The following is a 14,902-nucleotide window of genomic DNA, read 5'->3' on the forward strand; positions in this document are numbered from 1 at the left end:
ATCGGTGATCACGCAAAACCCTAGCGGAGCCCCCAAATTCCCCAAATTGTAATTGGGCGCCCAAATTGGCGTTTAGGGTTTCGCTGGGTATCGCTCCGTTCCCTCTCTCCTCGACCCCTCTCTTTTCGTTGGCTCTATCTAACCCTAGATCCGCAGATTGTTTCATTATTCTGTAGATTGCTTCTTGATTTTTCTTTCTTCAAACGCACTTTTTTTTTTAACGTTTACATTCATCGGTATGATTTCTAGGTTTTCTTTGTATAGAATCCTTTTTTTTGTCGTTTTACATTCACAGATTCATGATATCTTGCATTTCATTGTAGAAAAAGCCCTTTTCTTACCTTTACGTTCATCGATTTTATGATATCTAGGATTTATTTGTGGAAAAGCCCTTTTTTAAAGTGTTCATTTGTCAATTCATGATATCTAGCATTTCTTTGTATGAAAATCTCTTTTTTTGAGTTTACATTCATCGATTCATGATATCTAGGGTTTCTTTGTACAAAAGTCCCTTCTTTTAATATGTACATTCATTTATTCATGATATCTAAGTTTGCCTTGTAGAAAAAATTCCTTCTTTTGCGTCTACATTGCCTTTGCTGTTAAAGCAGAGGATGAAAGAACTAGAGTTAGATCGTTTAGGCTTATTGTGATTTAAGGCAAAGGTGATAAGTTGTGCTCCTTTTTTCGCTTTATTCATGTAAAAACTGGAGGGATGTTTTCTTCTTCTTTTTTTTTTTTGTTTTCTAATTAGCCCTTTTACTTTTGGTGTTTATGTGAAATTGGCACATATATAGAGGTCCCGGTTTAATTTTGACTACTTGGTGGCCTAACCTTGGTGTGCAATAATAATATTTTTGGGCATTCACTTTTTTGCAGTGTAAAATGTATCATTTTTATGCAACCTGTAATGTCCAAACATTCAATTATCACAAATCATAAACCAAAAGAAACTATTATCTTTCTTTCTTTTTGCTTTAAACAGTGGGAATATATACTAATTTGTTAGTATCTTACTTTGACATGCCTTATTTCTTCTTTTTTTTTTAATGTTCTGCATCAACAAAACTGTGTAACAAAACCTTTTTAGTTGTAACAAATTCTGATATTTATTCTCGCTTTCTGTTTTTCTCTACTTTGTAGAAAATATTTTTCTGTATTTGTTTTCTCTTTTGGCATACTAGTTGTTTTCTTGAGCTGCACATGTAAAGAGGCTCCGAATATATGCTTGATTTATTCAGTTGCCTAACCTTGGTGTGCAAGAATAAACACGGGTCTGCGCTTTGCAGTGTAAGCACTTCATGTTTCTTACTGCCTGTAACGGCCCGACATTTGCGACAAAACAATATTTCTACTAACGAGCTTGTCAGTGGTAACAAAGTTTGCTTCTTGAACTTGGGCTTTTTAGCTTTTCGAGTTCTTTTATTGACACATTTTGACCCTTTCTTTAGTATATTGCCTCCCATATTAAGCCCCTGTTTGGATGCTGGAATAAATTATTCGGAGGTAACTGTTCAGTATGAAAAATTTCTTATATTATTGGTTGCAAGGAGTTTGAATTTTTGCTCCATAAAAGTTCTTGGCATTCATGATTTAGTAGGATAGTGTATTTCAGCTACAAGATGATTGATATTATTCCTAAAAAATGATTCGGAGGCCGAGTATGGCATCCATTCTAGACATTTGATCGCATTTGCATCTACCAATTGTACAAGTTTTTTGTGTAAATAAAAGAGGTATGCCGAAGAAGACGGGCGTAATGAGCTAGGTGACGCTTTTTATATTTATTCGTATCCAGTCGTTTTATAAGCATATTGAACTTATGAATTGATCATATTCCATGGTAAATGATTGTATAGGTTTTGGTTATGTAGATGGAGAATTATTCTGATTAGGGTTATTTAAGCAGAAAACTGGTTGTTTGGTCGTACAGAAAACAGCTCTTAAATCATATAATGTGGGCAATATCAGGTGTAATTAGTGTATACTATGGAGTATCTAGGTGCGTCAAGGACCGCATTCTTGCTTTGTTGGTGTCTTGGGTTTCCCTAATCTTTTCATGATGTTTCACTTTGCTCGCTAATGTTTCTATTGCTCCTAGTGGGTATCTAACATTGATTATGTGAGACATCAAGTTTTTCTATTTGATTGACCCATTGAATTTCATAGCTTCACTGTGTAAGTGCCTAACCCAAATCTAAAAACTGACGAACTCTTAATTTGTATTTTCCTCTGCTTGAGATATTGTCAGTGTGCTGTATATTCATGGTGCTCCACTGCCATATGGTGATTGCCGAGTATGTATATGATGATATATCCAGAACTCATATTTGGTATTTGTTCCTTTGTGAAATTATGAAGCAGACGAGAAAATCAAGGATGAGACAATATAGCTGATTGGCTAAGTGCAAGCATTGCTGACTAGATTTTGGCTTTATGGTGGATGATGATTATGTGATTTCTCAAATGCTGGGTGCTTAGAAAGCTTTTTTTTTTGTGGAATTTTAATGAATGAAAAAATTATTGGGGGGTATGGTGAAATACTTAATCGAGGAATTGAAGTGCATTATTTGTTTTCTGCCATCATCATGTTGTTTCTTCAACTTTTGGTTCTAAAATGTTCGATTATTTGCTCAATTTCTTTTTCTTCTTTACGACTTATCAGTCGGTGTTTCAATATTTGATTACTTTTATAGCTAGTTTTACTGTTGGTACTTTTGAATTCTTCTAACGGAGCTGCGACTAAGGTGCTGCAATCCTAATGCAATCCTAAAGCATTCAGGTTTCACAGTTGTGTGAAATTAATAGTATGAAGACACCCGAATTGAAATGTACTTTGTTGTTTATGATCTTAACAATTGAAAGGCAAAGTTCTGAGTTTGTTAGATCTCTTATCAATTAGGTATCAGGTCGACTTGAGATCAGTTGTATTGTTTCTTTTTCAGCAAGGTTGTGCAAGAATAAATTCCGAATCTTATTTGCGAGTTGAAACATCATGAATAGTTTTCTTTTTCTGCATACATTTTCAAGGAAACTAATCCTTTTTATTTTTCTTGTGGAAATCTAATGTAGTCGACATATAAGAGATTTATTTGAGCTAGAACTATACCTGTTGAGCTATGTTGGAGATAGGTCGAAAGTTCATTGCACTTGATTTTCAAGAGGAGAATAACATGCCAGAGGCAAATTTGTGTTGAAGAATTAAGCAGATTTTTTGCGTGTGCTTGTGTTTGCGTGCATGCATTGGTGTGAATGTTTGTATGTTTGTGTCAGATACAATCTAATTGTACAGTAAAATGCTTGTTAGTTTTTTGTGCTTGAGAAAAGGTCACCACTATCATACTAACATGATCATTAGAATTGAAGTACATTTAGGGCCTGCTTAGCCAATCTTTTGAAGAAGTGGTTTTTATATAATTAATTTTGATTTGGAGAAGTGATTTCTGAAAGTTAATAGAGTGTTTGGTTGAGTTTGATAGAAAGTAATTTTTTGGAAGCTATTCTGTAAGGTTGTTTGATAGTTTTCTTTTGCTGAAGTGAATTTTCTTTTGTGGCGCGATCGATCTTGTTTTGCAACATTACAAATTATTTCGACATATTCAGATATTTTAAATTTTTGAATGAGATTTTTACTGATGCTGTATTAGCGCGTTTGGTTTAATACAGTAATGTAATACTGTATTACAGTGTATATAGTGTTACTATATTGGGTTCAATTTATAAAATTCAATAATCCTGACAACTACGAATAATCTATTCCATAATTGCTCTTAGTTATTTGGCAAATTTTTTTTTTACTGTTTATAAATAATAATTTTTTAAAACTAAATTTTATTTTAAATAATTTAAAATTTGAATTTGAATTTTATTTTTAAATTTTAAATTTGAATAAAAGCATAAAATTTAATATTTTAATTTAAAATGTAAATATAAAATTTATAAATTTATAAATTTAAAATTTAAAATATAAACATAAATTTAAAATTTAAAATCTAAATTTAAAATTAAAATTTAAAAATTAAAATCTAAATTTAAAATTTAAAATTTAAAATTTTAGGCTTTAGGATTTAAGGTTTAGGGTTTAGGGCTTGAAAATTGAAATTTAAAAATATAAAATGTAAAATTTAAAAATTAAAATTAAAAATTTGAAAATTAAAATAAAAATTTGAAAATTAAAATTAAAATTAAAAATTAAAAATAAAATTTTGATAACTCAAAATTTTAAATTAAAATTTTAAAAATGACGTATTTTACATAACATACAGGGTGCGTTTGGTTCGCCCTATCTTTTAAAAATTTTTAGTAATCCAACGAAAATAAAAAAAATATGACGGTGTTTGGCTAAACGCATTAAGTAATCTAGTTGGTAATATTGGATTCACTTGGAAATATGATTCACCCCAAAGTACTAATCTCATTCCCTTAAGGGATGGTGGGTATTCTCGTATTAACGGATTGGGATTATCATAATATGTCTAATATCTTTCTTTCTTCCTACCCGCCGGCTAATTGATATTATTTTTCTTTACATTCTAACCTTATATCTCTCTCTAAACTTATTTTCTCTCTAAAATTCAACTTTTTTTCTCTCTCTAAACGAAGCTTTCTCTCTCTCTCTCTCTAAAATTTCAACTCTCTCACTCCCTCTAATTTCGACTATATTTTTCTTTCTATTTTTTTAATTATACTCTCTCTCCCTTTTTTCTAAAAAGATGTTGAAACTTTTGGTAATATTATATAAAATTAAATAAATAAATAAATTAATTTTATATTTTTTGTAATATTAAATAACATGGCTAATTAATATTACCGTGCGAACCAAACACACAAATTTCACATTTTTAGTAATAGGATGAATAGGAATAAAATTTTCGAATATCTTTTATTNTCAACTCTCTCACTCCCTCTAATTTCGACTATATTTTTCTTTCTATTTTTTTAATTATACTCTCTCTCTAACTTATACTCTCTCTTCATTTTTTCTAAAAAGATGTTGAAATTTTTGGTAACATTATCTAAAATTAAATAAATAAATAAATAAATAAATAAATAGTATATTTTTTGCAATATTAAATAACATGGCTAATTAATATTACCGTGCGAACCAAACACAGGAATTCCACATTCTTAGTAATAGAATGAATAGTAATAAGATTCTCAGATATCTTTTATTTCTAGTAATCTTTCATAATGCGAACCAAACGCACCCACAAGGTAATCCGTCATCAGTAATACGAGATACTCATCTCTCGCTCGGTAATATTTTCGGTGTAATTCTGCACTGCTTGTAATACTTTATTATTGATCAGATTACATACTGGATGAATCAGATTACATACTGGATGAACTAAATGCAGTAATCCTGGCAGGATTGTTTGTAAATATCAACTACAGATGCAGGAAGATAGATTCAGAGTAGTTTTATAATTTCATTTTTTAAGTTAAAGAGAGGGATACATGTCCTCTGTAAGAGTCTAGGATAACACAAAGCTTTTGTACCCCCAGTGATGAAAAAATAAAATAAATTCATCAAAAATCATATGAAGAGGAAGTTGCCAACTCTACACGGCAACTAAATGAAAAAGGCAAACAATGGATGTCAAAATGAAACCATATCTCAGCACTGTTGAAGATGAAGTTGTGCTTCTAGATCCAAATCTAAAGAGATCTGTAGGGGGTGAGAGATAAATGAACAGAATGGGACGTGGGATAAATGTATATATTATTTTGAGGCAGTTCGGATATCTCTAGTAAATTTTTAGATGAATGAAACTGATTGTGCATGAATCAAAAAGCAGTTTTGAGCTGCTTTCGATTCTGGACCTCCGAAAATTAATTTTGTTTATTATGATTGCTAGAATTCGATTTTAGAAATCATATTACCAAACACTCTATTGAGCGAAAAATAACTTTTGATCTCGAAATTTACTTTTCAAAAAGCTAGACCAAACATCCCTTTAATCTTGTAAAAGCATATTCCATTCTCCTTTATTCTAGCCTCCTCTTTTTTGGTCCTACCAAAGCCACTTGGTAACTATCCTGCACCGCCAATCTTGTGCAACTTTCGCCTTTCCGGCCGCCGCGAATCCATTCAAGTTCATCCAATGCTAGACCTTTTTCTTTTCTTTTCTTTTCTTTTTCAATTAATCGAATAAAATTTTCTAATTAGCAAAATAGCACACTAAAAAGTTTATTTGGCCAAAATAATCCTCTTCTTGCCAATTCAACGCCAAAGTGGATAATTATGCCAAAAACTATGAATCGTTCACGGTCTTTAAGAAGGCGATGAAAAATTCACGGTCTTCTAAATTTTCTACAAAGGCAGCAAGATGGTGAATGATTCACTATTTTTAAGTGAACTCATTGCTTTTAAGTGTTTTCAAAATCTAAATTTAAATTTTAAATCTAAATCCATAATTTATATTCAAAATTTGAATTATATTTTAAAATTTGGATTCAAAAGTAGAATTTAAATTTTAATTTAAAACCTTTGGATTTAAAATTTAAATGTGAATTTGAATTGATATTCCCAATCAAAATCTGACATTGAATTTAAAATATGAATTCAATCTTAATTTTAATTTAAAATTTAACTTTTAGATTTGATTTATAATTTGAATTCAAGTCTAAATTACACTTCAAATTTTAAATTCAAAATTAAAATTTGAATTTGAAATTAAAAATTTGAACTCAAAATCTAAATATGAATTTGAATTGATATTTCGGATCAAAATATGAAATTGAAATTGAAATTTGAATTCAAAATTTAAAATTGAGTTTAAAATTAAATTCAAAAAAATTGAATTTACTTTTTAAATTTGAATTGAAAATATAAATTTGAATTTTATATTTAATTTTATATTTAAAGTTAAATTTGAATTTTGAATTTCTCTTGACCGTACGTGGAACTTAGAAGTGGTGAATCCGTCATCGCTTTAAGAATGCAGTGACGATTCACCGCTTTCGTATAAAATTTCACTGCCTTTCAGAAGACGGGTAGCGATCCATCGATTTTGGCATAATTATTCGCCGTGGCACTGAGTTGGTAGAGAAGAGTTCTTTGGCCAAATAAATTTTTTTTGGAGAATTTTTTTAACAATTAAAATTTTTTTATAGGATTATCTGAAAGGAAAAGTTCTCCAGTGCCTCAATTTGGTATATCTCAAGCAGGGCCACAGGTTTCTTGTCCTTCCTAATATAGTCAACTACCAAATTCCCTCAGGAAGAGGATAAAGAAGAAGAAGAAAGAAATAAAAAAATAAAATAATATAAAATATAGATACTATTATCTTTCCTTATTATATTTTTGCTTTTATATTCTTATTTTCTAGTTTGAATCTAAACAATATCAAATATCAAATATCAAATATCAGATGGTAAGACAATAAGTCATTTTATGTAAAAGTTATTTTTTAAATTCGAATTCAAAATACACTACAACAAAAACGGTCTATAGCGACACTTTTAAATGTAGGTATATGTCAAAAAAGTGCTGCTAGCTAAAATTACCGACACTTTTAAAAAGTGTTGCTATATGTGGGGTCGTTAGGTATATAGTGACAGTTAAAGAGTGTTGCTATAACCTAAAAAAGTGCTGTTAGTTTACCAACACTTATTTAAGCATTTAGTAACCGCCGAAACTCTATCTCGTTGGCTGCAGTGGCGGAGGAGGATGACAGTAAAGGCTTTTCGTCTAGAATTTCAGTGGATTGAGTGAAGAGAGAAGAAAAGATGGTAATTGATTTTTCTTTTTTTTTTTTTTTCTGTTTGTAATCGGGCCAAATGGACTGGGTGTGGTGGGTTGAGTAGAGTAATCTTTTATTTTTGGTTGGATTGGGCTTTATATTTAGGCATTAGTAGATGTGTTTTTAAGTTTTAGCATAAATGGGACACTTACTCAAAAGTGTCCCAAATATGTGTCCCTATAACCTAATTTTGTTGTAGTGATATAAATTTAATATTTGATTTTAAATTCAAAGTTTAAATTTGAATTTCGAATTCCTCTAGCGCGGCGCCGCGAATCCAATTTGAGATCTTTCAAATTCTCAATGATTAGATGAGATTTGGTTCTTCATGCAGGCCCACAAGTTGCTTGTCTCTTCTCCCTTATGAATCAACTATCATGGTCCCAAATGACTATACCTATTCCCAAGTAAATCCAGCCACATCCAGTTGTATGTTAATCTCAAATAACAGCTACTGTATCCGCTTTGAGATTTAGCAATATGGCAGGTACGACGATATATACCTTAACAAGCTAACTCGTGTTTGGCTGGTTTATGAAACGAGCTCGTCCCAATTCTCTATAGAGAGTCGCGATGCATGGTTAAACGTTTAGTAAGATATTTTCACGTTCAATACTATTTATTTAGTCCCGACATTTAGACGGAGATTCAATCATAGTGGTCGATTAATGTATCTTCTTTTTATTTAAATATGGCTGTGTTTTCGTCCTTTTGCACCGTCGATTAATAATATTTTTACGTCTATAAAATGCAAAAATAACTACTGTTTTTAACGAGGTAAAAATGTATAGAACTTATCTGAATGAGTTTTTAGTAATCTATTTTTTTAAAATTTTAATTTTACTATCTAACTTTTCAATTTATTTGATTTGAATCAGTTAATGACGAAACAAATTGAAAGATTAGATAGTAAAATTAAAATTTTAAATGATGGGTTATAACTAAATCAAAATGATCCATAGTTCAATAAGTTCTATACGTTTTCACCTTTTAAAAAATTTAAGCTATCTGAAAAAATACAAAATAATTATTATATTTTCAAAAGTGAACGATATTTTTATATTCTATCTCATAGAAACTCAAGTATCAAGTATGAGGTTGTACAAATGTTTCATCAAATTTCTGCAGTAGACCCTCTAGGTGGCCCTTCCTCTGTCTCTTTCTATTACTCTATCTAGTCTTTTCCACTCGCCGCATTATTCTTTGCGGCCTTTCGGCCGGAATTCGGCTAACACTGTCAGACTTCTGTCACCCTTTTCGGCCCGTCGGAGTTTCCACTTGGGCGTCGCGAGTATCTTTATAGTGGTACCTGACAGACAAGATAAAATTTTATTAGAAAACTCTCTAATAATGTCTCGTTAAAGAGCTTCAGATTTATTGTCACGTATTAGTTTTGTCTTTATTTACTAATTTGCTATATATTTTTAATACTTTTAAAAAATTAAATTCTAAAAAAAAGAATTATAACCCTTAAATAGAGTTAAATAGAGTTGAAAGTGACGACAGATTGAGAGGTGTCGCGTTGGAGAGCTCCTTACTTAAGTTTTTTTCAACGAATGTGCTGGTATCAAACACAGAATGAGGCGAACATTTGTGACCAAGATTGCGCATAGAATTGTAGAGAAATTAAAACTTCCCTGTATGCATTAACATGCATGGAGACCCCCTCAACTATAAGTTATTCTCAAATAGATCCCTCTATTTTTTTTCATTTTTAAATTGACAGTTTCTTTAACTAATTTTTTTAAATTGACCCTGTCTCGTTGAGGAAAAAGTGTCACCATGAATGTCCCCCAATCCTCCTTTCATATAGTAGAAAAAATAGATTTTCATTTGCTTTATTGTAGTTATATATTTTTTTTTTATAAATAAGACATTGTACTATTATTTTTTATTAATTTCTACACTATATTTTAAGTTTATTGTCGTATTCTACTCTCCACCATCTTTTTTTCCCATAAATGTTAAAGTACTATCGTTGTCAACTAATTAAACTATTATTGCAGACAAAATCTAATAACTTTATTAAGAAGCATTAGTTAAGTGCTAGAAAAGAAAAAATGCAAAAAGATTCTTTGAAATTAAATTCATTGAATTTTTTTATCAAATTATTCTTAATGTATATATCTGTATGTAGAGCCTATTTCCTATGCTTTCGAAAGTACGGAAGTGTTCGTATTTATAAATTATTTTTGATGATAGAACATCCGATTTTATATTATATAGAATTAGGCTGGAATGTTTTTAATAGCACCAAGTCATTGGTGCTATTAAGTTTTTCCGTCTTTGAACGAAAATATGTGCGATTGGAATCGATGACGGTGATTTTTTAGAATTAAGTGGGTGGTTGATTAAATAATAAGATCTAATAAATAAAAATAATTAAAAGAACAAATCTAATAGTAGAAAATTTAGTAACATCAAGTGTTGGGTGCTATTTGAAGCACCTAAGCCGAACTACATGTGCGTATAAAGCCGAATATACACTACACTATTTTAAATCAGTATTTTTTTAACAGAGCTACTACTTTTCATGTAAAATTATGAATTTACCATTTATAGTGTATATAGATTGAAAAAAAAAATAATTTAGTTGTGTCCTAACAAAAATATATAGCATATAAAGTGAAAGAATATCTAAATAACAATGTACTATAATAATGTGATTAAGCCGATAACTTATGCTTTTATATATTAATATATATATCTCTCTCTTGAAGCTTCTCGTCTCTCCACCAGGGAAAGAGCCCCTCCCGCTATTGCGCGCCGCTATTCCATCTCTTCCCTTATGCTTTTCTCGCAGTTTATTTGTGATTTTATATATACTAGTACTTTTTTCTAGCTCTATCTAGCCAATCAACTCTGTTATCATATCACGAATCTAATGAAAGACCAAATAATGGTCGAAATCGAATGATAGCAAATTATTCGATTTATGTATTTTTTAAAAAATAAATTTAACTCAAATTGTATACTAATTAGATTTTAAATTTTGAATTTCAAATATTAGTTATTAAGTTTTTTGTCACTTACGCCGGAAACAATCCCTAATTTCATATGGTCCCCTGCGGGAAATTATTTATTTCAAATTTTGTTTTTAAAAAAACTTTATGCTTAATTATGAGTTGAGACATCACCCGCGTTGAGTTTCGTGCGTAGATTCTCTGCGTGGCATGTAGCCAATGGGCGGTGAGGGACTAGATTGCGTAGCCAATCACCGAGCCCCTCAATTATCACAAGTGGCGCCAATTTTGCTGTCCCTTTCAGTGGCATTTTGTTATTTACTTTCACCTTTTTTAATAAGAATTTAAGAATCCGTTGCCGACTACGTGCAACTGGCAAAGTGATGATGCATCGTATCGATGCCTATTCCATACCCATTTGTAATTAAACTTCAAATAAAATTAAAAAAAAGCGCCCATTCGGGAGTGTCTCCTATAAAATTTAGGGTTCATATATACTTTTCAACTTATTTTAATTCCTCTAATTTACTATAAGCACATGTAACTCGAGATACCATATAGATTTATCAACACAATAACAACACATAAGATAATATTACTCATAATATTTATAGCAGCACTGATTCATTTATTATTGAAATGGACAGAATAAGTTAAGTGTTACTAGGGCTTCTATTAGTGCCACTTTTTCTAACAATCTATAGTTCATAAATGTGCTTAATCGATTAATTATTTTATGCGCTGATTCTTCTTTGACTCTTTTTAAATATGCCTAATAAATTATTAGATGCACTTATATGTTCTTTTTTTGTCTCTTCTTAAATATGCCTAATAAATTACTAGATGCACTTAAATATTCTTCTTTGACTCTTCTTAAATATGCCTAATTTATGCCCTTTATTTGAAGTTAGGCCGGGAATTAATGATTTACGGTTGTAATGAGTTTAGCTCAGGTTCAAAGTGTGAGTGGTTAATATCGAAAAAAGCTCACTGATCTAAATTAAGTGCACTATTGGCTCAATACTAGTTTTCGCGAATATCACCGCATCTTGTTAGGAATTTTATTTTTATTTTTTTTGGCTTTTGGCGAGGGTTAACCAGCGAGATAATATTATTAATGAATTTAGTCAAAGTATGTTTATTCTCGAATTTTGTTAATTTTTAAACTAAAAAGTAATAAAACATGAGAAAGTGGCTACATACAAAGATGCTGAGATAAGTTTTATATATGCTTAGAAAATGAGCACAGTGTCTGGAAAAAGGAATTAATTTGTACTGTAGTACTTCTCATTGGAACACCCTCAAAAGCTTGTCTCTACTGCAGCACTGAGGGAGTTAAACAAATAAAGAAGGTATTAATTCTCCAAAAAAAGAAAAAAAAGGATGGCAATTGTTTTACGCTTTTTTTTTTTTTTTGAGATAGGTAGCACGTTACCCGCTTCGTTTATTTCATTTAGAAATAATTGTTTTACGCTTTAAAAGGGGGAAAAAAGATGGCCTCTTTTTACTATTCTATATGCACTAGTAACAAAATTCTTAGATCCTTTTTGAAAAATAAGCTTAATCCTCCGAATTATTTATTGCCGAACAAATATTGATTAAAAAAATTATAAAAGCTAAGAGTAATTAATTTACAAACTTATAAACTAATTCAAGCAATTTCATTTTATTATCAATACCCATAAATTATCTGTTACTTATTTAACTTTTTGTTACTGCGAATTTGATAAAACTTTGAATAATTGTACTTTTATATATTTTTAGTTTTATGTATTTGTATTTCACTTATTAATTTTCTTTTTATTNCTATATATATATATATATATATATATATAACAACGTTATTATACTATTAATAATACCAAATATGTGTTGCTATTAAGTTTTCGGCCTTAAATGGAGGGATGTGTGGTTAGAATGATAGTAATCTCTCAAAGTTGAGTGGATGGTCGGTTGATTAGTATAATGTAACGGATGTAAATTGTCAAAGAGATAGATCTAACGGTAAAAACACAAAGCAAAAGCCTAAAACTATTAATGAATCACTTGGATGGTGACTACCTTGCTCATCACAAACCCTAAAAAAAACCATCCATCTTTCAAGCGTACGCATCACAGTGACCACCAGTACTGGATCCATATGTAGCACCTAGTCATCTTTCCAATTATGGAAGGTATGAAAAAATTTGAATTGAGAAAGTGGTCTGCCCAAAATTTATATTTTAATTCACAGCTATCAGAAATCTGGAGACTTCCAGATTCAGCAAAAATGAAATAAAATATATATTAGTTAATTTAAAAAACTGAACTAACATTTCTCAGTTTCAAGACATACTAATTAACTTGGATTTTAAAAATCAAATTAGCTGTCCCTGTGCATGTTAGTTCAGTTTTTTAAATTAACTAATATATATTTTATTTCATTTTTGCTGAATCTGGAAGTCTCCAGATTTCTGATAGCTGTGAATTAAAATATAAATTTTGGGCAGACCACTTTCTCAATTCAAATTTTTTCATACCTTCCATAATTGGAAAGATGACTAGGTGCTACATATGGATCCAGTACTGGTGGTCACTGTGATGCGTACGCTTGAAAGATGGATGGTTTTTTTTAGGGTTTGTGATGAGCAAGGTAGTCACCATCCAAGTGATTCATTAATAGTTTTAGGCTTTTGCTTTGTGTTTTTACCGTTAGATCTATCTCTTTGACAATTTACATCCGTTACATTATACTAATCAACCGACCATCCACTCAACTTTGAGAGATTACTATCATTCTAACCACACATCCCTCCATTTAAGGCCGAAAACTTAATAGCAACACATATTTGGTATTATTAATAGTATAATAACGTTGTTATATATATATATATATATATATATATAGAGAGAGAGAGAGAGAGAGAGCAGGACTGTTGTGCTCTCAGGAGCACGGAGGTCTCCATGCTCCTGAGCCGTTTTCGATGATGGAATTTCCGAATTGACGATCGGCTCCGGTAGACTTGATCTAGTGTATTTGAAGTTTCTAGAAAATAATTTTTGCTATTTTTCGATATTATTTACCTAGCAATCGAAAGGATTCAAAATCAATAATTTTTAACGGCTGAAAATAAAGTCCTATAAAAAGTGGTGATATAGCAATAAAATTTTCGATCAGAAAAATTGAACTTGTTGTAGATAGTAGAAAGAATTTTGTATTAAAATTTTATCTGATTAATTTGAATACTTCTACACCGTTAAACTTGAAAACGGTAGATATCAACCATTAAAAATTATTAATTTTGAATCTTTTCGATCACTAGGTAAATGATATCGAAAAATCGCAAAAATTATTTTCTAGAAACTTCAAATGCGCTAGATCAAGTCTAACGGAGCCGATCGTCGATTTGAAAATTTCATCATCAGAAACGGCTCAGGAGCAAGGAGACCTCTGTGCTCCTGAGAGCATAGCAGCCCTGCTCTNCAAATTTAGAACTTCTCGACCTTGCAGAATTTAATCCGAATGCCAAGCTTGTGATTAGTAATATTTTATTTTCTCATTCACACATTAAATTGTCCAAAATATATAGGGTTTCCTATGTATTGTCTTATGACATTACTCTGACATTTCTTATTAGTTTTATGGTAAAAACATATATATTTGAAATATAGACTATTTTGAGTCAACTACCAAAACTTTGAAACTTTTAATTTAGTACCCAACATTTCAATGTATTTGATTTGAGTCAGTTAATTTACGATATTTTGACTTCAAAATTTGAATGTCTTGTTCATCTTTACATATTCAGTTAGTCACTTCATCCAATTTTTATAATTATAAATTTATTAAAGTAAGCAATTATTTTAAATGTTGAAGTCAAAGCGCAGTTGACTGACTTAAATCAAACTGATTAAAAAGTTGTGTAGTAAAATTAAAATTACGAGAGGTTGGGTTACCTATTTTTATTTATCCATAAGCATTTAGCTACACAACTTTTCCATATATGTAAAAAAAAGAAAAAGAAAAAAAAGGACTCAGTCATCTTAGAACATTTCTTTTTTTTTTTTTTTTGAGAGATCATCTTAGAACATTTGCTGAGTTTTCAAATATACTAATTAACTTGGATTTTAAAAATCTAATTAGCTGTCCCTGTGCATGTATATCAGTTTTTAAATTAACTAATATATATTGTTAATTTCATTTTTGCGTGAATC

General features: G+C 30.3%; 1 long non-coding RNA gene across 1 annotated transcript; it reads left to right on the forward strand.

Annotated features, from left to right (window-relative positions):
- LOC109709513 lies at positions 1-3,556 on the forward strand. Its single transcript, XR_002216129.1, has 2 exons — positions 1-87; positions 3,073-3,556. It is a non-coding gene; the product is annotated as an uncharacterized LOC109709513 (long non-coding RNA).

This window comes from Ananas comosus, linkage group 4 (assembly GCF_001540865.1).
Source record: "Ananas comosus cultivar F153 linkage group 4, ASM154086v1, whole genome shotgun sequence".
Classification (NCBI taxonomy): Eukaryota; Viridiplantae; Streptophyta; class Magnoliopsida; order Poales; family Bromeliaceae; genus Ananas; species Ananas comosus.